This window comes from Tenrec ecaudatus, chromosome 4 (genome assembly GCF_050624435.1).
Source record: "Tenrec ecaudatus isolate mTenEca1 chromosome 4, mTenEca1.hap1, whole genome shotgun sequence".
NCBI lineage: Eukaryota > Metazoa > Chordata > Mammalia > Afrosoricida > Tenrecidae > Tenrec > Tenrec ecaudatus.
The window spans coordinates 169,251,701-169,278,360 of NC_134533.1; the positions used below are offsets into that span (position 1 = coordinate 169,251,701).

Consider the following 26,660-nt stretch of genomic DNA (forward strand, 5'->3'; position numbering starts at 1 on the left):
TGCATAGCCATCTCATGATAATATGTCCAGAGAATAAATAAAGTCCCGTCATCCTTGCTTCTAAGGAACATTCTGGCTGTATCTCCAAGACAGATTTGTTTGTTCTTTTGGCAATCTATAATACTTTCAATATTCTTTGCCAGCACAATTCAAATGCATTGAGTCTCCTTGGGTCTTCCTTATTCAGTTTCAACCTTCATATACATATACATATACATGGAAATTTAAAATATCATGGCTTAGGGCAGGCTTATTTCAGTCCTCAAAGTAACTTCGTTGATTGTCAGCATTTTTAAGAGGTCTAGTGTAGCAGATTGACCCAATGAATCCAATGAGTTGTTTGATCTCGTGACCGTTGCTCCCATGAGCATTGATCGTGGATCCAAGCCAGATGAAATCCCTGACAACTTCAATCTTTTCTCCATTTTCATAATGTGACCTATTGGTCCAGTTGTAAGGATTTTTGCTTTCTTTATGTGGCTTTGTAATCCACATGGAAGGCTGTCATCCTTGATCTTCGTCAGCATCTTGATCTTCATCAGCAAGTGCTTCAGGTCCGCCTCAGTTGCAGCAAGCAGGGTTGTCTCACCTTTCAGTCCCCATGTGTCTTTCTTCTTCATATAATCCAGCTCCTCGAATTATTGGATCGGCATGCAGATTGAACAAGTATGGTGAGAGGATACAACCCTGATGCATGCCTTTCTTGATTTAAAACGATGCAGTAATCCCTGTTCTGTTTAAACAACTGCACCTTAATTCATGTACAGGTTCTGCAGGAGCGTCGTGAAGTGTTCGGGAACTCCCTTCTCCTCAAGGCTAGACGCGTAGTTTATGTTGGCCCACACGGCCAAATGCCTTGGCATAGTCAATGAAACACAAGCAAACATCTTTCTGGTCTTCTCTGCTTTCAGCTAAGATCCATCAGACATCAGCAATGAAATCCCTTGTTCCACATTCTTTTCTGAATCCAGCCTGAATCGCAGGCCATTCCCTGTTCTGCTGTAAGTATTGTTGAATGTGCTTCAGCAAAACTTTTCTTGCATCTGATATTAATTATAGTCTATAATTTGTGCATTCTGTTTGACACGGTGAGTGCAAGTACAAATCTCTTCCAGTCAGTTAGCCAAGTAGTTCTCTCCCAAATTTTCTGGCATAGTTGAATGAGTGTTCCCAGCACTTCATCAGCTTGTTAAAATATTTCAATTTTCTACCAACGTCTAGAATCTTGCTCTTGGCTAATGGTTTCAGTGTAGCTTGAATTTCTTCCTTCAGTACCATTGGTTCTTGATCGTATGTTACCTCTTGAAATGGTTGAATGTCCCTCTTAGATAACAGTCTCTTCTTTTCACACTAGAGAGTTTCAGCTTTAAGTCCAAAGGAGAATTGAAATGCCTTTAATCTTCAACAGGTGTGTTTAAGGTAAAGCCTTAGTGGGGGTTTCCAATTATATAATTCTGATGTAGTCTAATGAATAATATTATACACTTTAAAAAAAAGATAAAATCTAAAACCCAGGTAGCCTATAAAATTCAACCTGGGTCACAGAGAGTTACAAAAAAACCTTGGTTAAAAACTGCATGTTTAGCAACATAATACTGGGCAGACTTCACTACTGGGAGTCTATGTAAAAGTAATATTAAGAGTTTTCCCCAAAGGCAGCTCTCCCTCTTTGACTTACCCATGAACAGAACTGAAATCACCAAGGGACAGAGCCCCCGTCTCCTCTGGTCATAAAGTCCCACTGAAATTCACTGATCTCCATTACAGGAATGTCTATTAATGTGGAGCAGCCATGGGACAATGCTATATGACAAGAATTATTTTGTCCTTTTTCACCACCACCCCCAGATTAAAAACTGACCCTAGCTGAAGAAGTGGTTTTTAAGATGTACAAATAAGGGAGTGATACATGGATCATAAGTATTAGTTTGAGAGATCAGGTTAAATGATCACATGACCCGAGAATAGCTGCCGGGCTTTATCTTGGCATGGTCTTTCAAGTATTGTTCTAGTAAGGTTGACCCCGTGTTCTCTACGTCCATCTATGTCTCAAGGTGCTGCATAGTTTCACCAGTGTTTTTAACAAGACAAACTGATGCGTAGTGTGTATATGTACCAATGCTGTTGGTATATGTACCAAAGTTTCTTTAACCATTCTTCTACGGATGGGCATTTGGGCTGTTTCAACTTCTTTCTTTTGTGAACAGTGCTGCCACAGCATGGGAGTACAGATGTCTGTCTGTGCAATGTTTCATACTTCTTAAGGGCATATACCCAGCAGAGGTGTTGCTGGATCGTGTGGGATTTCCATTCCCGGTTGTTTTAAGTAGTGCCGTATTTCTTTCCACAATGGTTGCATATGTTTACAGAACCACCAGCAGTTTATGAGAGTTCTAGTCTCTCCACATCCTCTCCAGCATTTGTTGCTTTCTGTTTTGCTTAGTTTGGTTTGGTTTGGGGGTCTGGCATCGTCAATGTAAGGTGCTATCTCTCTAGTTGTTTTGATTTGTGTCTCCTGGATGGCTAGTGATGGTGAGAATTTTTTCCTTTTTTTTTTTATTGTTTTATTAGGGGCTCATACAACTTTTACCACAATCCATACAAACATCAATTGTGTAAGGCACATTTGTACCTTCATTGCCCTCATCGTTTTCAAAGCATTTGCTCTCCACTTAAGCTCCTGGCATCAGGTCCTCATTTTTCCCCTCCCTCCCCACTCCCCCTTCCTCATGAGCCCTTGATAACAAACAAATCATTATTTTGGGGAAAAGGCAACTATCCCTCTTTGGCTTACCCATGAACTTTGTGATCCGTTCCTCCTTTCTTCCCCCACCTTCCCCTTGCCCTCCTGGTATGGATACTCTCAATACTGGTCCTGAGGAGTTTATCTGTCCTGGATTCCCTGTGTTTCTAGCTCTTATCTGTACCCATGTACATACTCTGGTCTAGCCCGATTTGTAAGGTAGAATTAGGGTCATGATAGTGGGGGAGGGGGAGGAAGCATTAAAGAACCAGAGGAAAGCTGTGTGTTTCATCAGTGCTATACTGCACCCTGACTGGCCCATCTTCTCCCCACGACCCTTCTGTAAGGGAATGTCCAACTGCCTACAGATGGGCTTTGGGTTTCGACTCTGCACTCCCATCCACACCCACCCCCCATTCACATTATGATTTTTTGTTCTGGGTCTTTGATGTCTGATATCTGATCCCATCGACACCTCATGATCACACAGGCTGGTGTGCTTCTTCCACGTGGGCTTTGTTGTTTCTCAGTTAGATGGCTACTTGTTTATCTTCAAGCCTTTAAGACCCCAGATGCTATATCTTTTGATAGCTGAGCATCATCAGCTTTCTTCACCACATTTGCTTATGCACCCACTTTGTCTTCAGCGATCATGTCAGAAAGGTGAGCATCATAGAATGCCAGTTTAATAGAACAAAGTGTTCTTGTGTTGACAGAGTACTTGAGTAGAGGCCCAATGTCCATCTGCTTCTTTAATATTTAACCTATAAATATATGTACATAGAGCTATTTCCCCATCATCATATATAAATATATTTACATATGTACATGCCTGTATTTACATGTCTATAAATGCCCTTTGCCTCTGAGTTCTTTCCTCTATTTCCTTTTACTTTCCTCTTGTCCCACTATCATGTTCAGCCTTCATTTGGGTTTCAGTAATTCCTCTCAGTTATATTGCCCTTGATCAAGCCCAGCCAGACCTCCTACACCCTCCTCACCATCGATTTTTGGTCACTTGTGGTTACCTTGTCCCTGGGTTTGTTAACACCCACTTCCTTTCCCCCGCCTCTCCCTCTCCCATGTCCCCCCAGAACTGTTGTCCAGTTGTTTTCTCCTCCAGCTTGTTTATCCCGCCTATATTTTCTGGATAGACCTGCAGAGATAATAATATGCACAAACATAAGACCGAGCAAAACAAAGCAACAATAGAAAATAAAGCAATAGCTCCAGCAACAACAACAAAAGCCAATGACAAAAAAAAAAAAAGCCTAGAAATAGTTCAAGGTCTATTTGTTGTCCTTTATGAGTGTTTTCTGGTTGAGTCTGATGGGGTGCTACGCCCTGGTCCCACAGTCTATTTTTGGTGTTCCCTGGGGAACTTCATTGTTCTGCTCCCCTTCCTGCTCTGTTGCACACCCCTGTCTCGCCTAGGTGTGGTGTGGTCAGGGTGGGCACAGTTCCCACCGTGTGTCCCCAGTGTTGTCCCAGTGAGGGACGTCGTGTCTCATGGTGGGCCGGCCCTATGGTCCTCTCTGTGCATTGGCTGCTCTGTTCAGGAATATCGTCCTCTGGGCTTGGTGGGCCAGGATGTGCTTCCCTTTTTTCCTCCCCCCTCATTTGCTCCTGTGTTCTCTGATCAGACATGTCCCTTTCCTTGAGCTGTAGCTTCAGTGCTGTCCTCTGAAATGAATTCTTCTGGAGGGATGGGGGCAGGGGGCTGTCCACTTAGTTGGTAATGGGGCCGGCCCCTCAGGTCTCTCTGTTGGTTCCCTGCTTCATGCCAATGTGTTGCGATCTTGTCTTGGAGCACTGGGTTGAAGTCTGGTCCCTCTTTCCCTGTGGAGATATAAACAACACCCTCCCTTTGGGTGGGTTAGTGCCCTGTTCCCCAGCTACTCATGTCTTCCCCCCCACTTCCTTCTTATTGGCTCCCATATGTATCCCTGGGTTTAGTCTGGCCCCTGCCATATTACCTGGACGTCACCCCAGGAATGCTTGTATACAGTAGCTTCTTCCCAGTGCCCCTTTTGCATGTTTGAACCGACCTCAGCAGACTCATGATGTACTTGTCCTTTTGTGCTTGGCTTACTTCGCTTAGCATGATTTCCTCCAGTTCCTCCCATGCGATGTACTCCATGCGTCCATCACTGCTTTTTAGGGATGCATAGTGCTCCATCGTATGTATGCCCCACAGTTTTTTCATCCATTCATCTGTTGATGGAAATTTGTGTTGTTTCCAGCTCCTTGCAATTGTGAACTGTGCCGTGATGAACATTGGAGCACAGATGTCTGGCTGTGGTTTGTTTCTTGCCTCTTCTGGGCATATGCCCAGCAGGGGGATTCCTGGATCATATGGTAGTTCAATTTTCATCTGTTTTAGACATCGCCAAATCGATTTCCATAATGGCTGTACATACCTACAGGTCTACCATCAGTGGATGAGAGTTCCTATCTCTCCACAGCCCCTCCAACACTTGCTATTTTCTGATTTTTTAAAAATTGGGCTGCCTTTGAGAGTGTTAGGTGGTATCTCATTGTTGTTTTCATTTGCATTTTTCTTATGATATGGACCATTTTCTCATATATTTATTGGCCATTTGTAATTTTACCCTTGAGAAACTCCTGCTCAGGTCCTTTGCCCAACTCCTGAGTGGACAATTGTTTTTATTCTTGTTGTAAGTTAGCAGAGTATTATAGATTTTAGTAATAAGGCCTTTAGTAATAAGGCCTTTGTCTGATGTGTCATTGCTAAAGATGTTTTCCCAATCCATGGACTCTCTTATTACTCTGTTGGTGAATTCTTTCGATGTACCCAGGTGTTTTATCTTTATTATCTCCTACTTGCCAATTTGTGCCTCTTCCATGTTTGTGTGCGTTCTTATTTCTGATAGCCTATGTATTCCCGGAGTCAGAGTTCTCAAATTTGCTCCAATTCCCTCACTGATAGTTCGAATAATTGGGGGTTTTACCTCTAAATCTGCAATGCAGCTTGAGTTTATTCTTGTGCGCGCAGGGAGGTGAGGATCTTGCTTCAGTTTTCTGCAGTTATGTACCCATTTTTTCCAGCACCACGTATTGAAGAAGGAATCTGCTTCCCATTGGATATTTTGGGGGGCCTTATTGAAGATCAGTTGTCTGTATGCTGATTATTTCATTTCTGGGTTTTTAATCCTTTTTCATTGGTCTGAATATCTATAATTATACCAATACCACACTGTTTTGACCACTGTGGCTGTATAGTAGGTGCTAAAGTCGGGTAAAGCAAGCCCTCCAACTTTGTCTGACTTTGCTTTTAACACAACATCCCCTTCCCTGACTGCCTCCCTTTTTCACTTATAAGGAAACTTGTGATTATATTGAGCCCACCTAGGTAAGTAAGGGTGAGTCCCATCTCAAAATCCTCACCATCCTCACCTTGGCAGCATCCTTGCACCTCGCAAGGCTCCCAGGATTGGACCATGAACATACATCACTATTCTCCTGACCGCGTGCATCTCTGTTTATTGTTTCATCTGATTCCCTCGAACGTTTAGAGTTCTTTCAATTAGTCACTCATTCCTGGCTTCCTACCTTCTTTGATTCGGAAGTAACTTTCTGAGAACCTAATGTAATAGATTGAATTGTGCCTCCCCCAAACACGTCAATTTGTCTAGGTCATGATTCCCAATGTTGTGCAGCTGTCCCCTAGTCTGTGATTGGATTTAATTGGCCTGCGTGTTATAAATCCTCATCTCTGCCCGTGGTTCTTGAGGCAGTATTAGGTTATGTTAAAGAGGATTAGATTATATTTGTTATGAGGCATGATTAGGATGGAATATAGCACGCTTACTGAGGTCACAGTGCTGAGCTACTACACTGTGTGTTGCCTGTGTCAAGTTTTATCTTGGAAGAGATTAAAGGAGAAAAAATTAGTAGGAAGGGAGGGACCTTAGTATCACCAAGAAAGGAGAACTGAGCGGAGTGCATCCTTTGGACCTGAGAACCTTCCAGGCCCAGGAGTAGAGGTATGTGAAGACATGTGGAGATTTCCAAGGAATTCTGGACCTACAGATGTTGAAAGGAAACCGGAACATTCCTCCAGATCCAACAGAGAGTAAGCCTTCCTTGGTGCTCCGCACTCAGACTTCTAGCCTCCTACATTGTGAGATAACAAATGTCTGTTTGTCGAAACCATCCACTTGTGGTCTCTCGGTTCCAGCAACACTGGAGCTCTATACGAAGCACGGTGCCAGGTATTATGAGAATGCTTCTACGTACGCTGACTCCACCCTCAAAGAACTGAAAGTCCATTTTCCTGGATTTCCTTGTTATTAAATGAACTAGCCTCCATGAATGGCAATGAAAATAGATGCAAGGTTGCAAATGGGCTTTTACTGCCTCGGTCATTAAAGGCACTATCTAAGACTAAGGAGGAAGCATCAAAGAATTCACAAACACTGCGAAAGCTAATAATAAAGAGTCTCATCCAAGATGTGAAGTTGTACTTTTTATAATGTATCAGACTTTTATGGGTTGAGTCGGACCCCATAATAAGGTTATATTCACATGACAAAATAATAAAAATTTATAAATTATCAAGGGTTCATGAGGGAAGGGGGAGTGGGGAGGGAGAGGGAAAAATGAGGAGCTGATACCAAGGGCTCAAGCAGAAAGCAAATGTTTTGAGAATGATGATGGCAACAAATGTACAAATGTGCTTGACACATGGATGATGTACGGATTGTGATAAGGGTTGTATGAGCCCCCAATAAAATGATTTAAAAGAGAAAGCTATATTCAAGTTCTAACTCCCCAAACCTCATAATGTGAACTTATTTGAACTTAAATCTAGATCCCTGTAGCTATAATCAGTTAACCGGAGGTCCTCCTGCTAGGTGGGACCTCCATTCAATGTAGCTGATGGGCGTCTTCAGAAAAGAAGAACCTAGGTGATTCTGAAGGGCATATGCGGAGGGAGCGAAATCAATCATAAAAGGACAAATATTGTATGGTTTCTATATAAAAAGAGACAAATACAGAAACAACATTCTCTGGTGTTTATCTGTGTTAAAAGGGGTAAGGAGGGCGGGGTTCGTTTCTATGTGACACTTAGTATTTTGAGTGACGACAAAGGCACTTCCCCATCTGGGTAAACGATGTACTTGACCAAGGTCAATGGATACGTTTGCATACACAAGAACTCACACGTGAGTCTATAGGTGTGCATGTATATCCGTGGGCATATGTATAAGCATGTCTGTGAGTGTTGTGTGTGTGTATATATATGTATATATATTCATAAATTTAACTAAGCAGATATGGAGTACAATTAGTGATACTTCCTACCGATAGCCAAATACCTCTCAGGATTGTTTTACCGGGTTTGAAGGCCTAAGACCATAGCCCTGTGGGACAACTGGATCGATGGAGAGAAAGATAATATCTACATCTCGGGTTTTGTGAGGATCATCTAGAGCAGGGGTTCTCAACTTGTGGGTCATGACCCCTTTGGGGTTCGAACAATCCTTTCACAGGGATCGCCCAATTCATAACAGTAGCAACATGACAATTATGAAGTAGCAACAAAAATAATTTTATGATTGGGGGTCACTACAATATGAGGAACGGTATTAAAGGGTTACGGCATTAGGAAGGTTGAGAACCACTTATCTAAGGTCTTAAATGCTTCTGAGCAGTCATCTAAAACACAACTTTGGGTCTGTATTCAACTGGGGTTAACAGAAAAAGAAGCCAAAGACTCACAGACGCAAGTCTACGGTCGTAACAACGCACATAGACCACAGACTCACAGATCCCAGGACCAGAGACCTTGAAAGCACCTGGCTATCAGTACTGACCATTTTGATCAGGGACACAAAAGGTGGTCTCAAGTAGAACGGGAAAACCTGTGGAGCAGAACTCGAGTTCCCTAAAAGAAGAAAAAAAAGGCTAGACTTAGTGGACTGAAAGAAACTGCAGGAACCCCTGGGACTATGTTTGGGATATAAAAAGACTTTTCCCCAGCTTTGTCTCCCCCAAAGATAGGCCAAACATTAGAGGCTATTTGCCAGCAGATGGTGGGAGGTCAGATGTATTCAGCCTTCAAACTACTGGCTGGTCCCACCCCAAGAGGGGCCTACTCCCTGCTGTTAAGGCCAATGGATTACTTCTCCTTGAAGGCTTTCAGCCATCAGTCTGGTCCACTGTAGATGGGGTTCACACCCTACCAGTAATGGTTTCAATGGAGAGCCAGAGAACAGGTCAAACCTGCTCAGTGACATCCAAAGTTAGGCTGCCATCCTGAATAGAGGACCCACCCATTTTGTCACCTGTGTACCCCCAATCCCTCCCCTTCCGATTGTGTGTATACCCCTAGATTGTCCCCCTCTCATCACTGTATTACCTATAACACAACCCCTTCCTGTGACATATGTCCTTACCTATAATTGGGGGGCTTGCACCCCCAAATATATATATAAGCCTTGGTTAGTAATAAACCACACTCGCTTGCTCCTGCTCTCTCTCCTGCCCTGTACCACCAAGAGGAACTGAGGTGAGCATGCTACTATGAAATGTGTCTGACTCCATTACTTCAATCTCTCTTCTTCTCTTTTATTCTCTATGACTTTACTATAATCTTGACTTATTGCGCCTGCTGGCTCCCCTGACAACTGTCTCTGAGTCTCCCTTTGCACTTGGAACCAAAGCCAGTCCTGGAAGTTGTAATGGTGATGCTGAGAGACAGGGAGAGAGACAGACATAACAGGACAAGGGAGAGCAGAAACAGAAATAGCTTTATTAGGGGGGAAGCTCCCAGACGAGGTTCCCGTGGCTCAAGCCAACAGGTCAGGGAAGTCCTGCTCAGCAGCTGGGGGTGGGGTTTTTTAAAGGGGTGGTGAGGAATGTATGGAAATTAGCATATGGGGTCTGGACACTCTGAGAATTGCTTGTCGACTCCTTGTGGCTTTCTTTGAACCCAGAACATCTGGTTTCTCCAGTTATCTTATCTGGTGCCATCTGCTGCTGACCTCCAGGGACATGCAGGGAAGCATGTGCAGGGCCCTGACCTGCTTCAGCTTAGTCCAAATATTCCAGCCTTTTTAGTGATAAAGGGGCATTGATAGCTGATCTGACTCATTCCTGCTGGTACAGGGCAATGGTGGAGGGGCGGGGGATGGGGTGGTGGTGGCGCTGGAATGGTTTTGACTAGCATTGGTCAAATAGGTAGGGGGCTGCAAGGATGTAACAGAGTTGGTTAGCAGTTAGATTGGATATGTCTTTCATTCGTTCTTGAAGGAACGTAAAAGGACAAGGGGTTAGAAGTAACAGCACATAAATTATTACCAGGGGTCTCACCAGGGGCATGGCGAGGGTGATGGGGGATCCAGTCAGAGTCTCCTCAGTCTTCGGCCAATCCCAGCAGGGCCAATGGCGGGTCAGGAATCGGAAGGACAGTCCCCTTGTGTGGAGACGCAAAGGACCTGTTGATTTTCCAAGTACAGTCAGACTTCCAGTGTCCACTTTGACCGCACACCGGGCAGGGTTTGGTTGAAGCTCCCGGCCTGGGACACTCCCATGACCAGCGCCTGGATTTTAGATTTTATCTTTTTAAAGTGTATAATATTATTCATTAGACTACATCAGAATTATATAATTCTCCACACTTGAAGCAGGAGCCAGGTGGCGGTCGTTGTTCCCATACACCCCTGCCCCAAGCTGCCCCTTTGGGGCCATGGGGATCGCTGGCCACAGGCCTGCTACTAAAGCTTGGTTTTGAAAATTTACCTTCTGCCGGAACGAGGTATCACGGGCTGACTCTGCCTGCTCCTCACGGCTGTTAAAAACCTTGAATGCCAGGGGTTGAGGGCTTTCCTCAGCTTTTTTAAGCGTTTAATGTAGAGCATCAGCTAAGCAGCTTTAAAAGGTGGCTGGATTCTCATCAGGTTTTTGCGTGATCTCCTTAAGTTGATTAAAATTGGCTCCTATATGGGAAATGGCCTGAAGCCCAGCCAGAACACATGGAAGCATTTTATCACGGGGGGGGGGGGGGCATGTCTGTGCCTGCCTGCTTGATCGTCAATCTGATAACTAACCAGGTTTTTGTCGGAGCCACTTAGGTCAGGGTTGGTTAAATGGACCTGGTCGGACTGCTGCTGAGCCGCGAGAAAAATGCGTTCTCTCTTATCTGCGGTCAGGGTCGAGGAAAGGATGACAAGGATATTATCCCAGGAAAAAGCATAAGCTTGAGCTCAACATCCAAACTCCTTAATGCAGGTGGACGGTTCATTAGGAATGGAGCCGAAATGCTTTTCGATCTGAGATAAATTGGTGAGAGAAGGGAACATGAACCGGGCCCCTCTCTCAGTCCCTCCCCGCCACTTTCCGGAGCAAAGGAGAAGTGGGGGGTTCTGTGATCATGAGTGGAGGAAGGTGAGGGGTACCCAAAATATAAGGGAAGCCTTACTTGGGGTGCAGACAAGGAGTCAGGGGGCTCGGAGAAAGAAAAGAGGTGAGTACTGTCAGGGGCCTGATTAAGAGAGTGTTTGGCTAAAAGAACTTGAGCAGGGTGACAGGTAGTAGAGAGGGACAGGAGCAAAGCAAGAAGAAGGCCTGAACATATGGGACTTCTGGCCACTTGTGAGTTTACTGACAAAAATTGTCGAGGTCATGGAGGATGTTAAAATCGAAAGTACCATTGTCTGGCAAAACTTGGTTATATAAAAAGACAAGGCATTTAGGGCAGCGATCAGGAGCCAAACCCAATTCAGTAAGGTTGGCCAGTAAGCACCCCAAAAGATTGTCCTTAGGGGGCTGGGACAGAGGACTTTTCATGGTGTCCCAAACGGCAGGAGGTACTGCAGTCCAGCAACACTCAGGGCATCCCGATCAGAGTTAGGGGCCCAGGGGAAAGTCCTGGACTCTGGAACAGGAAGGTTCCCTGGCGCAGGCCTGTGGCTTTAACCCGCAGACAGGGACCTTGGATCAGAGAGAGACACAATGGAAGCAAGGAGGGGGAGGGGGGCCTGGCTTTATGACGGGTAAAATAGAGGTTGGTCAGAGGCCTTTATTCAGGGTGAGAGCAAGGGGAAGCAGAAAATTTTAGAGAAAGAACCGCAGAGCTGCAAACGCAAAACACACAAACAGGTGAAAAAGGCTCAGACACATCCTCTGCGTTCCAGTCCAGGCAGAAGGTGCAGGGACTGCTTGGCCCAGTGCTAGGAGTCCTGTTGTCAGCAGGAGTCCCAGGAGGTAAGCACAGAGACAAAAGGCTGGAGGCCACATGAGAGACGCCAGACAGAGAAAAGATGGACATGAGAAACTGACCCTATCGTTGCACCCCTTTCAGGGAAAGGCAGTTATTTCCAGCTCCAAATAGTAATAGGGTAGCAGAATAAACCCTGCAGCAGCACCCCGAAAAACGGGACCCTAAGTTCCCATATGAGTTTGCTGCTCCTCAGTGTCCAGAAAGACAAACAAGACAGGACAAACATACACAGAGAGATACTGACCAGAAGTTGCTTGTTCAGAGGTTCGGGAGGAGAGGAAGGGTGGGCTATGTCCCAGCCGAAGCAGGGCCAGGACTGCAGGGAGCCCATGTCCCTACCTCTCCTGGGTTTCGGGCACCAAATGTAAAGGTGAAGCTGAGGAACAGGGAGACAGACAGAATAGCTGGCAGGACAAGGGAAAGCAGAAACAGAAATAGCTTTATTAGGGGGAGCTCCCGGATGAGGTTCTGTGATCTAGGCCAACGGGTCAGGGAAGTCGTGCTCAGCAGCTGGTGGTGGTGGGGTTTTAAAGGGGTGGTGAGGAATGTATGGCAATTGGCATCTGGGGTCTGGACACTGAGAATTGCGTTGACTCCTTGCTGCTTTCTTCAAACCCAGAACATCTGGTTTCACCATTATCTTATCTGACACCGCCTGCTGCTGACCTCCAGGGCCGTGCACGGAAGCTCATGCAGGGCCCTGACCTGCTTCCGCTCAGTCCAAACAGAAGTCACCTTGCAGCCCAATAAGAGTGTGGCTCACAGAACAAATACTATCATCCACCCAGGACTGTGTTCCTTTAAATAATAATCTGCAAGACATCCAACCGTCAACATTTACCCAACAGCAAAGTTGGTCACGCGTTGCAGTCTCAGAAACCCACAAGGGCAGTTCTGCTCTGTCCCCGAGTTCCTCTGAGTCGGAACTGACTCGGTGGCAGGGAGTCCGAGCGCTAGAGTCTGAGGACACTTGTGTGAAGTGAACTCTAATGTTTTAGGTGCTGTCTGCACACCCTCCCAAAGGTTCCTGGACCTTCTATATTCAATCATTAGTTCATCTCCAACCTCTCTCCCCACCCTCCCAGGAAAATAACACAGCTTTCTGGAAATCATCCAAGCCATTTCTTGGTAACCGTTATCACAAACCATCTCAGGAAATGTTTGAGAAATCATTTGGCCCCAAAAGAGTTGTTACTTTTTAGAGATATACATATTTTTTTACAGATGAACAAACATGAAACCTGGGTTTTGCTTCTTAATAGAGCAGGGTGAGCGGGAGTGGGTGGGTTGTAGATCAAACAAGCCTGACCAACATTCATACTTAGTGAAATTGAGTGATGGGAATACCTTGGATTCATTAGGAGATTCTATTTTTTTGCATCTTTAAAACTTTCCACCGTGAGAAAACGTAAACAGGGTGGGGGGGTGGGGGGCGGCGGGGAGAGCATACATTTCACCTTTTTGAAACAATGCCCAACTATATTTTGAAAAGAAATAAATGCAGGAATATGAATATTTGTCAGTAGAGGCATTGTCTATAGACACTGAAGTCACGGCTGAGAGAAGAAGGTACTAGATCTCTTGTCTGCTGCTCACCTCAAAAAGATGATGGTCCTGCCTCCCGGGAAAAAGCACACAGAACTCTTGAACATGATTCCAGGCGCTGGATTTAAAGGGCGAAGATGCCATTTCGAAAAATAGGTTTCAAAATTTCAACTTAAGAGATCATCTGTGATTCTGTATAGTGGAAGTAACCAACTGACTTCACCGGTTTCGAAATTTCATATATTAACTTCTAGGCAATGTTACCGTTCAAATCTCTCTGAATCACGAAACTATGGTTTTCAGCCTCAATATTGGCAAAGAATATCTATCGAAAGCACCACAGACTTCCAGAAGAACAAACAAATCTGTCTTTGAAGAAGTACAGCAGAAGACTCCTTAGAAGTGAGGCTGGATAGACGTGGGCTCGTGTACTTTGGAAATGTTCTCAGGAAAGACCAGTCCCTGGAAACCGGGATCATCTTGGTAAAGCTGAAGGGCAGCACAAAAGAGGGAGACTCTTGATGAGATGGGTTGATCAGAGGCCGCGACAAAGGACCCCAGCATCATAACAGTTGTGCGGTTGGTGCAGGATCGGCACTGCTTCATTTCGGTGTACGTAAGGTCACTGTGAGTCGGAAACTGACTTGGTGGCACCTGAAACAACAAAGTACAAAGGAAACGGTCACAAAAGTATGATTGGCTGCAGATCAATAAGTCACAGTTGCAGACAACACCACAGAATATCGGATCAGGGGCTGTAACTGGGATAGTACACTATTGCAGGTTGAAAAAGGTACAAGATGACTCAGGGCCTTCCAAGCAAGGGCGTCAGGGAATGACTCATGGACATGCCGACCGAGTACCTTAAGCTCCATCAAGAGCACACCCAGGCTAGTATAGGGGGTGGTAATAATCCACTTTCAAATACATCCTGCCAGAGGGCAAAGCTGTTCCCATTGCTGTTAGGGGTTAGAAAGAATTCAATGAAGGTTGAGTTTATGTAGTAATTAAAAAATGGATCTGGGGCTTTCCCTGTAAAGCCCAGCAGATATTCTGTTATTGAGTCAGTTCCAATCCGTATGGACCGTATGCACAACAGAACAAGCCACTGCCCAGTCCTGGCCAGCCTCACAATTGCTCCTCGGCTTGAGTGCATTGTTGCAGCCACTGTTGCTGATTCATCTCCTTGAGGGTCTTCCTCTGTTTCCATGTCCCTCTACTTTAACAAGCATAATGTCCTCCTCCACGGGATTGGTCTCTCCTAGCAACATGTCCAAGGCATGTGAGACAAGTACCAGCATCCTTGCTGTTAAAGAACTCTCTGGTCCTACTTCTTCCAACACGGATTTGTTTGTCTTTGAGCAGGAGCATATCCATTCTTCTTTGGTATTCCTTATTCAAAGTTCAACTTTCACGTGCTTTCATATGAAACAATCAAAAATCCCATGGTTTGGGTCAGGTGCATCTTAGCCTTCAAAGTAGCATCCTTGCTTTTCAATACTTTAAAGAGGTCTTGTGTAGCAGATTTGTAGCGAATCTAAGGCTCAGAATTTAAGCTCATTGTGAGTGAAGTAACTCAATCACAAGAGCCAAATATTGTATGAGACCACTACTGTGAAATGTCTAGAAAAGAGTTTCACACTGAAAGAACTGTTCTTTGATGGTTACCAGGAGCCAGAAGGAAATCACTGGCCAAAAGGGGGACATGTGTTAACTTGGGAGAAGGGGAAGACAGCACATCCAATCAGGAGAAAGTTGGCTAACAATGCTGAAATCAGAGGTCAAATGCCAAGCAGAGTGCATGAGGGCAAAGCAACAGAAGCAAATCGTGTTATTTACACAGTCCTACAATAACAGTGATCTAGAAATGGATGCATGGGTCGACATGCAGGATGGACCTATGTGGGTTGGAGAGTGAGACTACACCTATAAATATATGAGGGGATTCAAAACATTCATGGGGGAAGAAAAGAATTTTTCCACGAATTTTTAAAAACTCCTTCATACATAGCTTTAACAGATATTTGTGTATTGTGTGTTTATGACAGAGTAAAGATACCCATGAGTGCCGTGGCGCACAGAGAGGGCAAGTTTTGAAAACGTTGTAGATATAAGCAAATATCTTGAGGGGCTCCGTCACGGAGACCCTGCAGAGTCAAATGCTTTAACATGAGGAGTCACAAAGGCAGTGTCTGCATCCCATTGTGCTGAGCGGTGACAGGTGCTGCAGTGGGAGAGCAGCCCCCCGAAGGCCCCTACGGTGCAACGATTGGCCTCGCCTCATCTGGAGGACAGAAGAGCGAAGAAAACTAAAGATGTATGGGAACAATTAGGCCAACGGCAAGCTTCCATGAAACCGAGACCAGAAGAACTATATGGTGCCTGGCTACCACTACCAATCACTCTGAAAGGGACCACCTTAGAAGACAGAGTCCTGGACAGAGTGGAGAAAATGATGGAACAAAACTCAAAATCATTGAATAAGCACTTTCAAAAGATTAGACTTATTGGTCAGCTAGAGATGGGACACACGCACACACACACACACGTACACACTAAGACTTTGGGCCCTTAGTCACCCTGCAGGTCTGAAACGGAACTGAGCAATGTAGATCAATTTTTATATGAATAATAGACAAATCCAAAAGGGGAGCGATGACACTAGGAAGATACACGTTCCTCTCAATAATCAACCATTTGACATCAAAAGGGCAGCATTTTCCCACAACGAATTTCAGAGGGTTAGGCAAGAGGAAGGAACGGAAATGGGAACCAGAGGGAGGAAGTGGGGGAAGCGATGTTAACATTGTGGGTGTTGCAATCCATGAGATGAAACAAAATGTCTGAGAATTGTTCAATGGAAAGCTGATTTGCTCTCTTAAACTTCAGTCAATTCACAGTAGTTATTTTTTTAAAAAGAGGATTATCGACTTGATTTTCTTTTTTATAAGATTATTCCAACTCTTTTGGTATTACAATATGCATTCTTATAAGAAGTGTTATGGAAAGTAGATACTCCAAACCAAACTAACTCACCGTCATCAGTCCGTTCTGGCTCATAGGGAGCCTGTAGGGCAGGTAGACTGCCCTTGAGGCTTTCTGAGACACACTTTTTACAGGAGTAGAAAGCCCCACGTGTCTCCCAAGGAGCAATTTGTAGCTTTGAACAGCTGGTCTTATAGTGAACCGCCCAATACTTTATGCACTACACCACTAAGACTTCTAGTAGATACTAGTTGCTTTCAAAAAATCAGTACAAGAACACAAGTCAACTCATTGGCTTCCTGTAGCTACAAAAGCAGGAAGGAGAATTAGCTGTACACCAGCCCCAGGCTGCTTTCTGAGGTAGAAATCAAATATGCCTCCACCCTTCAACCTTCTTTACCTGTATGACACCACCTGTCCCTTCCATGACACTCTCCTTCTGTGCTGATTGATAATCTACTGCACTCAATAATCCACGGTACCACACCGAGCAACTAAACAATACTCATGATTCAGGGTTTATTTATTTGGAAGGTAACAGGTTACCGCAAGGATCAGAAAGCTCTCTAAGGACACCTTTCTTGTGCTCACAACAACACCTCCTCTCAGGCATGCTGACAGACACGTCTCTCCCTGATCCTCAGCCTCTCAGCCACACAACCTCTTAAGCTCTGTGCCACTTAGACAAGTGGTGCAAAGCTCCTGCTCACTGGTAAATGCCCCAAGACCACAGACTCTGCAAACCAGCCTGCGGCCCAAAGGCGCTCAGCTCTCCTCAGCCCACGGGCAGGAAGCCTGCCACTCTGTACCATGGCCTCTGGTGCATCACAGCCCATGGACCCAGACACACTCAGCTTGCAGCTCTTTGTACTTGGTGATCCTGGAACTCTCCCTCCGCCTGCTTCTGGGATGGCTTGCTTTAAACCCAGAGGTGGAAAACAGACCAATCCTCTCCTCGGAGTCCTCTAATCTAGGCCTTGTATGGAAGTGAAGGAGTAGAGGCCGATGGTGCTGTCCAGTAAGCGGGGGACTGCTGACCCTCCAGGTCTACAATGTCACACTCACTCGCTGCTCCAGGGGAGAACGATGAGGCCGAGACTGTCTGTCCCCATAGTGAGTCACAGACCTCTGAAGCACTGTCAAGGGTCACTATGTGGCAGAAAGCGCTTCCGGGGCAGTGGGCTTGAGTTTTTTGGAGGGGGAAGGGACCAGTCGCTTGGTGGGAGCTTTACAGACAATGGCGAGAAGAGCCACGCCAAATGATTTCATGTCACTGCACCGGGAAAGTCAGGTTTCTGTGAGGGCAAGGAGTGCCACTCCATCTGAATTGTGTGCCACATCTTTTCTGAAGCGAGCAGTAAACAAGAAAGTCTCAAACGGCCTGCCGCAAACAGCTTGTCCTCATGCCCAAGTGGAAAGCTCTCCCCAGTCTTTCACATGGTGTAGCGTATCGTGGCTGCTTACTTCCTGTGTGTAAAGCTGGGTTCTGACCAAGAGGAAATGGGTTAGATTTTAAACGGGGGAAAAGGTGATGGCTTAATTAGGCATACTTTGAAGTTGTTTTCCACTCCTTATTAAGGAAAATTCCAATCACGTAAAAAGGTGGACTGAACAGAATGATGACCCCCACATAACCTCCACCTCACTGTATCAATTATCCATCGTAGTCAATCTTGTTTCATCAATTTGATGAGCACTCTCGACTTCCACGCCTGCTATTTTATTTTGAAGCACACATGTTTGGGTATGTTGAATGGCATGGTCCCTTGGTTAAGAATATGCATATATAATCAATCAAAGTACATAAATAAACATGACTTGGTCAACAAACTATTTGGGGGAAGCAGGAATGCTAAAGAAGAGCAGACTGGGTGGTTTTGAATGCAGGAAAGATGGGAAGACCGGGTTGGATTCCTGAAAATATTTGCATCGGCAGAAATAAGGCACCATACGGGGAAAGATTGGATTGTGGACAAGGGAAGAGTAGTGGGTTCTGAGCATCCCATCATTGCCTACTGCTCTCTTTCCTCGTCACGTTCACATCCAATGAAAACAAGTCGCATGTACAAGGTGCATCACAACCAACGTACATAAGTCATCTGTTTGTTGAACCGTATTGCCTGCGTGACCATTACAGCAAGAGAAGACACCCTTGAGCAGCAGCATTAGCCCATAAAAGTGTAATGTGCGTTATGTATGTTCTTGTACATTTTCCAGTAGCCACATTATTTAAAAAGTAAGAACAGGCCAAGAGCACAGTACTGCTTCATTGTCAGAATTCTCTCCTTCCATACAGACCAATGCTTCTCATGTGTAGGTACCACCAAGCTTCTATGTTACTATGATACTAAACAGATTTCAGAGGAACTTCCAGACAACAAGACTATGTAGACTGGCTGCATTAAGCTGGGTTCCGAGAGAGAGGGAGAAATTTACATCAAGAAAACGGTTCATGCAGTTGTAGAAGTGGGAAAGTTCATTTAGTGCAGTCAGAGTCTAAGTTCATGGGTCAGATGTGGATGGATGGATGAATTGCGATAAGAGTTGTACAAGACCCCAATAAAATTATTTATTGTTTTGTATAAAAATTTAAATACATAGCTTTGAAAAATATCTATTGGAGGATGTGTTAGACAGGGTTCTCTAGAGAGATAAAACCAGATTGCTGATAAGTTTATATATATATTTATAAAATAGATATATAACACAAGAAATGAACAGTTAAATTATATACAGATAGATATATAATACAAGAAATGAACAGTTAAATTATAAAGCGGTACAAATAGCTCAGTGCAACTCACTCCCGTGAGAGAGTGTGAGACACTGGCAGTCCTTCAAGTCTTGAGGGCCGCCAGATAGTCCTCTGTAGAGGCTATCCCAGCACAGGCAGCAAACAGAAAGGCAGGTCACCAACTGTCAGCCAGGTCACCAACTGTCAGTCCCCAGCTCCAGAGATGTAAATTCCAATCATGTGGTCTTAAAGGGACCTCAACTTACAGTGACACAGTCCAAAGGCTAGGCATCCCACAGGTAGTGTACCTTTTAAATTGAGGCACAGAACAAGCAAAGCAGCACACACTGGTCTGATGATTAAAGAGCGAGAGACAAGAAAGGCGAGGCTCACTGAGCCATTTATCTCTCAGTCCTTCAATTAATCCCACTTGTGTTTATCGGCCAGGCTGGCACAATAGATTATCTCAGGGGGGTACACCCTCGTATTGCCAGGATAGACCAGTTCCTGGAGAAGGCCATCATGCTTGGTAAAGGAGAGGGGGCAGCGATAAAAAAGGAAGGTCCTGGGCCAGATGGATGGACACGGTGCTGCAACAATGGGCTCAGACAGCAGTTGTGGCGCAGGACGGCGCAGTGTTTCGTTCTGCTGTACAGAGGGTCACTGTGAGTCGGAACCAACGTGATGGCACCTGACACCACCAACTAAATCAAGCAATGATCGTCAAATCAGAGGTATGTCTTGAACGTGCCAATCGAATACATTAGAATTATTGATAGCAAACGAATGCACTATCTGTGCTACTTGCAAGGCGGGGCTTATTTTTTCACACCGGGATTCACAGGGCACGACAGGACTTGCTAGATGTGAGCATGCACGTTCCAAGTTCTGTCCCTCCTCTGGGGACCATCGTCAAAAGTGTCCGTCTGAGGCTGCTGCGGGAAGAGAAGCCTCCCGCCCGCCCTGCCAGGGCGCAGAATGCGGAATCCCATCCGGGCCGGCGGCTCTGAGCACGCCCCTTGGGCCCCCTGGACCGTCCCAGCCCCTGGACCGTCCCAGCGGGCCTGGGCGAGGCGGCGCCGCCCTGCCGGTAGGCGGCGCCCTCCCGCTCCTTTTCCACCTGGGTCGCGGCCGGGCGTGCGCGCTCGAGGGCTGCCACTTCCTGCCCGGCGCCTCCCGCGGGCGCGCGGCGGTGGACGGGCGGAGCCGGCGGCCGCAGGGCGCCGCCCCCTCGGGCTGTCACCTGGGCCGGGCGCCGCAGGTGCCGGAGCGCGTCCGCGCGGGAGCGAGCAGCGCCAGGGGGGCCGCCGCTGCGCCGTCGGTGAGCGCCGGGCGCGGCCGGGCCCGACTGGACAGCCGGCACTGGCACCGCTGCCGCCACCTCGGCGGGCGTCGGGAAGGGGGCCTTCCCTCCAGAATGGGGGGCGGGGGCGGGCTGGGGGCGGGGCTGGCAGCGCCGGGGTGCGCGGGGAGGGGCGCCGGGGGCGTGGGTTGGCGAGTCGGCCCCACGGGACACCGCGCCCTCGGTTTTCCAGGTGAGCGCCTGTGACACTGGGCAAGAGGCGTGATTCCCGAGGCCGCGGTGAGCGGTGTGTAACCCTCCGCCCGGCACACGCAGGTGTGAGTGCCCAGTCCGTCGCGGGCAGCGGTTGGGCGGGGTGGCGGGCCCCGGAGCGCCCCGTGGGCGACCCCGCGCGCCCGCCGCCGGCATGAAGCCCCGGGAGTGTGCTGGGTGGGTGGCCTCCCTCCGGGCGGGTTCCTCGATGACCGCCCCGCTGGCCAGCATTGCTGCCCCTGGGGGCGGGGTCGCCCTCTGACCACTGAGGCGCCTCTCTCTCTCGCCTGGGCAGGTGGTCTCAGGAGGGGACTGTGGACGGATGGACGGAGGGACGGACACAGCCGGTGGAGGACGGCGCCGCTAGGTAGGAGTTGCTCAAATCCAGGAGACTAGCCAGCGCCAGCGCCATCAGAATTTCCAAAGACGTGTAAGTGCCTGTCGTCGCGGTTGCTTTGAGTTTGGATCCAGTCTTTGGTTCTTTTCAGATTATCTCTAAAGGTTCTTTATAATGATGAGCACGTCTTAGATCTCCACATACATTTGACAGCTTCTTGAAGAGTTTCTTTGTACTGTCCTGGAAAAGCGGAGTTATTGGGAGGCAGAGGGGCTTCAGCCTAACAGCTCACAGGGACATCAGAACCAGTAGTGGCAGTGTAATTTACGGAGCATAGTAATTCAGTGCTTTGTGTACACCTTGGTTAGGGTCGGATTTGATTTTTATTTACTTACGGGGTTGTTGGAGGTTTTGTTTGTTTTTTTGGTATGTTTGGGGTTGTTTTTTTTTGAGACAATAGATGATATTTGTACTGGTTATTTGGTGCTACTGGACCACTGAGTCTAAGATGAAGACAGTGAGGATTTTAAAAATTATTATTTGAAGATAGTCATGTTGTGATAATGGTTTTAAAATGGTATGTTTATAAAAACTCGTTATGTTTTAGGGATTTAGAGATACACACTTCAGTAGAAATACAAGTTGGAATTGTGTTAAAAAAAAATAACCCAGTTTTTCGGGTGCCGCTGGCAGGGAAACAGCTTTGAGTTGTTCCTTTTTGAAGCTGGGCCATGTGTGTCGAAGCCATGGCACTGCCTCCTCTACTTGTGGATCTGTTTCGACTTTTCCCTTAATGCAAAGTAAAAAAACAAAAACCCCACGCAACAACAACTAAGCATACAGAGTTTTTTAAGAGCCCAGTTTGGTGCAGAAAGCACACAGGTGGTTCTGGATTCAAAGCTTCCACAGACCTCTCTCGTTGTAAATTATGCGTCCAGGCAGCTTCTCCAGACTCTGGCTATGAAAAGTAACCTTTCCTGGAGTATTGCTTCGTGTAGCTTGGGAGGCCTGGGGTGTTTGCTGAGTGACAGAAAGCTGTGGCCAGATCAAGTTGATGCAGGCGGATGCTGGGTCAGCCTTTTTTTTTTTTAAGCACACAAAGCGTATTAGCAAGGTCAAAGGGCCCAGTTACTGTTGATCCATCATGGAAGGTTGTATGAACTGTGTTAGCAACGTTTCCCGACTGCCCACGTCCAAGGTAGGGTCATCAAATAAAGAGAGCTCCGAGTGGTGAACACACTGTGCACATAGAGAAGTGTGTGCTTCTTGGTGTATGGTATGCATCGGTAAGGCATGTGTAAAAGCAGAGCGTGAAGGGAGGCCAGTCTGTTGCTTGAAAGAGATCTGATCTGTGTGAATTGCCTTTTTGTTCTTACCTTACCCGCTTCAGGGACGGTGGCATGTCCTCAGTATTTAGCAAAGAACCTTTCCTAAACGTGCTAGGAACCTGCTTGCTAGGACGGGTGAGGTGTGTAGCTGTACATTCGTCTGACTTCTCCTACTCATTCTAAGATACTTGAAAAAGGGATGATTCCAAGAGGCGTCTGTTAACTTCAATAAAGGGAAGGGAAGGGATACATCTCTTAGAATCTTCCAGTGCAATTGTTTTCTTTGAACTTTTTATTGTTAGTTGGATGAAGGTTTCCAGGGCAGCGCATTCAACAATTGGTACACTTTTGTTTCTTCTCATCTGTTGCAGCCTGCTCAACGCAACACCTCTCATTCCCCCTTCTCCCTGTGCCCCCTGACTTCACTCCGCCTCCTTGCCTAACCCATATGAACTTTGTCCTTGGGCAAATACTGCCCGCTGGATCGCAAATGGTTGAATAGTCCAAGGGGTGTATGCCTCACTAGTGTCATTTTTTTAAAGCCTGCTAAAAGTTAAGATAAAATTTTTCATATCAACAGAAACAGACATTGATCAGTACCTGGTGTGGGAGGAAGGGGACGTAATAGGATGGAGGGGAGACAGATGTGAACTCTGTGAAGGGGAAGGTAATGTCCTACAGGAGAGGGGTGCGTCGGGGGGCACGGTCAGCTGGGGGTGGAACGAGATACAGGGCAAATTTTTAAAAAATCCACTGCCATGGAGACGTTTCCGATCGCGGTGACGTGCATAGGGTTTTCGAGGCTGTGAATCTCTATGGAGCCAGACGCCTTCCTCGTTCTCCTGCCTGGCAGCTGGTGGGTTTGAACCACCAGCGTGTGCTGTAGCAGTGATCCAGCACGTACTCGATAGCACCAGCCGCCATACACGTCTGCTTGGCAGAAAACTGAGCCACGGGTGGACTAAGCGTCGTCATCTTGGGAGGTTCTCTCCGTCTGTCTGACCAGGAAACCTGGTCGTCTTTGTAATTTGGAGTTCAGCACAGCTGGTAGTGCCATCCAGGCAGCATCTGGTTCTGAGCTCAGGGCCTTGGAGACTGAGTTTGTGTGCTCCATTAGTCCTTTGGACCAATTGTTTCCATGGGTCTTTGATATTATCAGTCTTATTTCCGCTGGGCAGGGAGAGACCAGTAGTTACACCTGAGGTGGTCCCTCACAAGCTTTTAAGACCCCAATTGCTACTCACCAAAGTATATTGTAGAACATTGTCTTTGTAGTCTATGTTAAATATAGTCGATTTTAAGATAAAACAAGTCAATTGTATCTAGGACAGTTCAATGTTGAATGAATTCTTGGACCTTATTTGTATAGATTCAGTTATATAAAAGAATTTGTACTCGTCTTGATGTGATTGAACTATTGAATTATATGATACATGAATTTTAAGCCAATAAAACTGTTGGAAAAAACCTTAATATGATTGATCAGTTAAATTATATGATACATGGAGCATATGCTAATAAAATTATGTCTAAAAAAGGAGGGGGGGAAGAAATGGTAAAGATGTTTTAAGTCAGATTTGGCCAAAGCCAGTTCCAATTTTGCAGTGTTCTATGGGAAAATGAGACCAATTAAACCTCCTTGCAGCTGGAAAATATTATAATGTAGTGAATTCATAATTGCTTAAGTGAAATTGTTTGGCTTGTGGGTCAGTGTTACTAAACGAGGAGTATAACTATGCACGGACCTCATTTTTTAACCTTGATTTCTGTATTCGTTCCCTAAAGCCAGAGTGGTTGAGGGAGAAAGGAAGCTTGCCTGGCCTTTACGTGTCCAGGCAATGACCTATGCTCACTCTGTTTTCTGTGAGGATGGTGGAACTGGATTGTTCAGAGGGCTGATTGCTAACAACCATTTTAAGGAATTACCACAAATGTGACGGGATTTCCCTTCGTGTTGCTGAAGGGTATGAACACAGTAGAAAAGCAAATGGTTCCTCTTTTTGCCTAGAAATGAAAGGGTGCTGGCAATCGAGAAAACACAATTCACAAAGAAGATAAAAACAAAATACATTTGTGCATCTGCACAGTACTCAGCTCTCATCTGCATCCCCCCCATCTCATCCTGTGGGACCCAATGCTGGATGGTGGTTTTGATCTTTACAGATGATGGCGTTGACATGTAAAGAAGCTGAGACCTGCTTAAGTCATTTCTCTAGGTGTGTGCGGGAAGGAAACTTATGTTTATTAGGAATTGATTATAGTTTTCACTTTAAATTTCTTAAATTCCTTTTTTTATATAAATCATCTTTTGGGGGCTCCTATAGCTCAGGTAACAACCCATACATCAGTTGTATCAGACACATTTGTACACATGTTGGCATCATCATTTTCAAAACATTTTCTTTCTACTTGAGCCCTTGGTATCAGCTCCTCTTTTTCTCCTCCCTCAAATTTTAAAATTCTTACAAATCTTTAAGTTGGGTATTATTTGCTTGCTTTGCAAATGGGATTTGTGGCTTCAAGCAGTTTGTAGTTTGCCTGAGGTTCTGTGACTGGTGATAGAGTCAAGACTCAAACTCGGACTTATCTGATGAGAAGGTCTGCATGTGCCCGGCCTCCCTTCTAGGGCGGCGTTGCCCTGGTCAAACAACTGAGGAAGTGGGCTCCATCCATTGACAGGCCTGTTTCATCAGGACCTGGAAAATGGAAGCTTTCCCACAGTCTACACCTAAGAATGCCACAGTCGCCCCCTTTTTAGAGAAGGGTGGTGTCCCCTACCTTTCCCTGGTCTCCACTACTCCATAACTTCTCCACAGCTTCCTCTCCCCTTTGCGACCACTGTACCATTGCACTTGCACTGTTGTTTCTCCTGCAGTAGGATGTCTTCATGCATGTGTGTGTGTCTAGCTAAAATAAGATAATAAATGTTAAGTCGAAGAGGCCCTCGTCCCAAGAAAAATGGGAAAGTGCAGAGTCCTTAGAGGAAATGAAGCCTCTCGTATTTACCCTAGTGTTTCTATGTCAGAAGAATACAAACTGTCTCATCTGTCTCCCATCCTACTCTGTCCTGATTTATGTACAGCCTGGGAGTTTGCTGGCACGCTGGTGACACAGTAGGTAAAGCGCTAAGCTGCTACCCAAAAGCTTAGCAATTAGAATCCATCAGGCACCCGAGGGGTAGAAAGATGCACATGTTTGTTTTCCTACACATGACATCTCTGGAAACCCTGTAGGCAGTACCATGCTGTCTTACAAGGTTGCCACGAGTTGGCATTGGCTTAACAGCAATGGGTTTTTGAGTTTGCTATCCTTGTAGTAAAATAACAATGGGTGGGCAGGATGCAAGAGAGATAAGGAATGCTTCCAAACTCCTAGACTGTTTGCACTTTGGGTTCCTCTGGGTGCCCCCCCTGTGGGGATGGGGCTCTGGGAGGCTGTCAGTTGTTAAGTAGCCTGAGTTTGGGATCCACATGGACCCTGAGGTCTTCATTGGCTCCGTGTAGCTGCTCGGAAGTGGATCCTCGAGGATTGGAGGGTGTTCTCCTCTTGCCTGCTCTGTGCCCCCCCCCTCTCCTGCTAACAATAAGTCTGCTCCTCCATGCTGTTTTGCTCTGCAGGAATTAGGAACTGATACCTCAGCTGCCAAGAAATCCCTAGACTGATCTTCCAGGGGTTTCTTGGTACAAGTTTAAGAGCTGCTCATATAAATTTTCAATAAAGTTTAGGGGGCCTTTATATCTCCCACCTCTGTCTCTATCTGGAGTGTGAGGAAGTTTCTGTTTAGATCTTTATTTCCTTCTCCTGAATTCTGAATGTTCAGATCTCTGTGTGTGCCTGGAAGTGGGGGTTGGGGACTGGGAAGGAACAGAGAGGCAAGGCAGGAAGGAAATGCCCCAAATGGAACCTTGTGATGTGGCCTGTGTGGAATCATCAGGTGCTGTCATGAGCTCGTCACTGGTATTGTATATTCTGGATGTGATCAGATAAGGAGAACAAATAAGGGTTCTAAATGGAATGCGCTATTTTGGCCAAAGTAACTTTAGAGGCTGAGATGTCTTCAGTGTCAGATGAGCTGGGTGAGAAGACCCTTTCCAAACACCCTTGGGATTTAGGTTAGTGGGTGGGTTCTTCCTCAGCCAGCTTCCCTGTGGGGTCAGATTGGCCTGCTTGCAAGGATGACTGGGTT

At 46.1% G+C, this 26,660-nt stretch overlaps 1 protein-coding gene across 7 annotated transcripts in view; it reads left to right on the plus strand.

Moving 5' to 3' along the window:
* Window positions 1-21,103: 21,103 nt before the first annotated feature.
* Window positions 21,104-26,660, plus strand: part of GPR160 (G protein-coupled receptor 160) — a 35,613-nt gene continuing 30,056 nt past the window's right edge. For 4 of the 7 annotated variants that reach the window (XM_075548906.1, XM_075548909.1, XM_075548908.1 and 1 more), the window contains exon 1: window positions 21,110-21,239. The gene's annotated coding sequence lies outside the window, so the exon portion shown is untranslated. Of the gene's footprint in view, window positions 21,240-26,660 lie in introns of all 7 variants that reach the window. The other 3 variants (XM_075548904.1, XM_075548905.1, XM_075548907.1) reach the window with 1 other exon arrangement.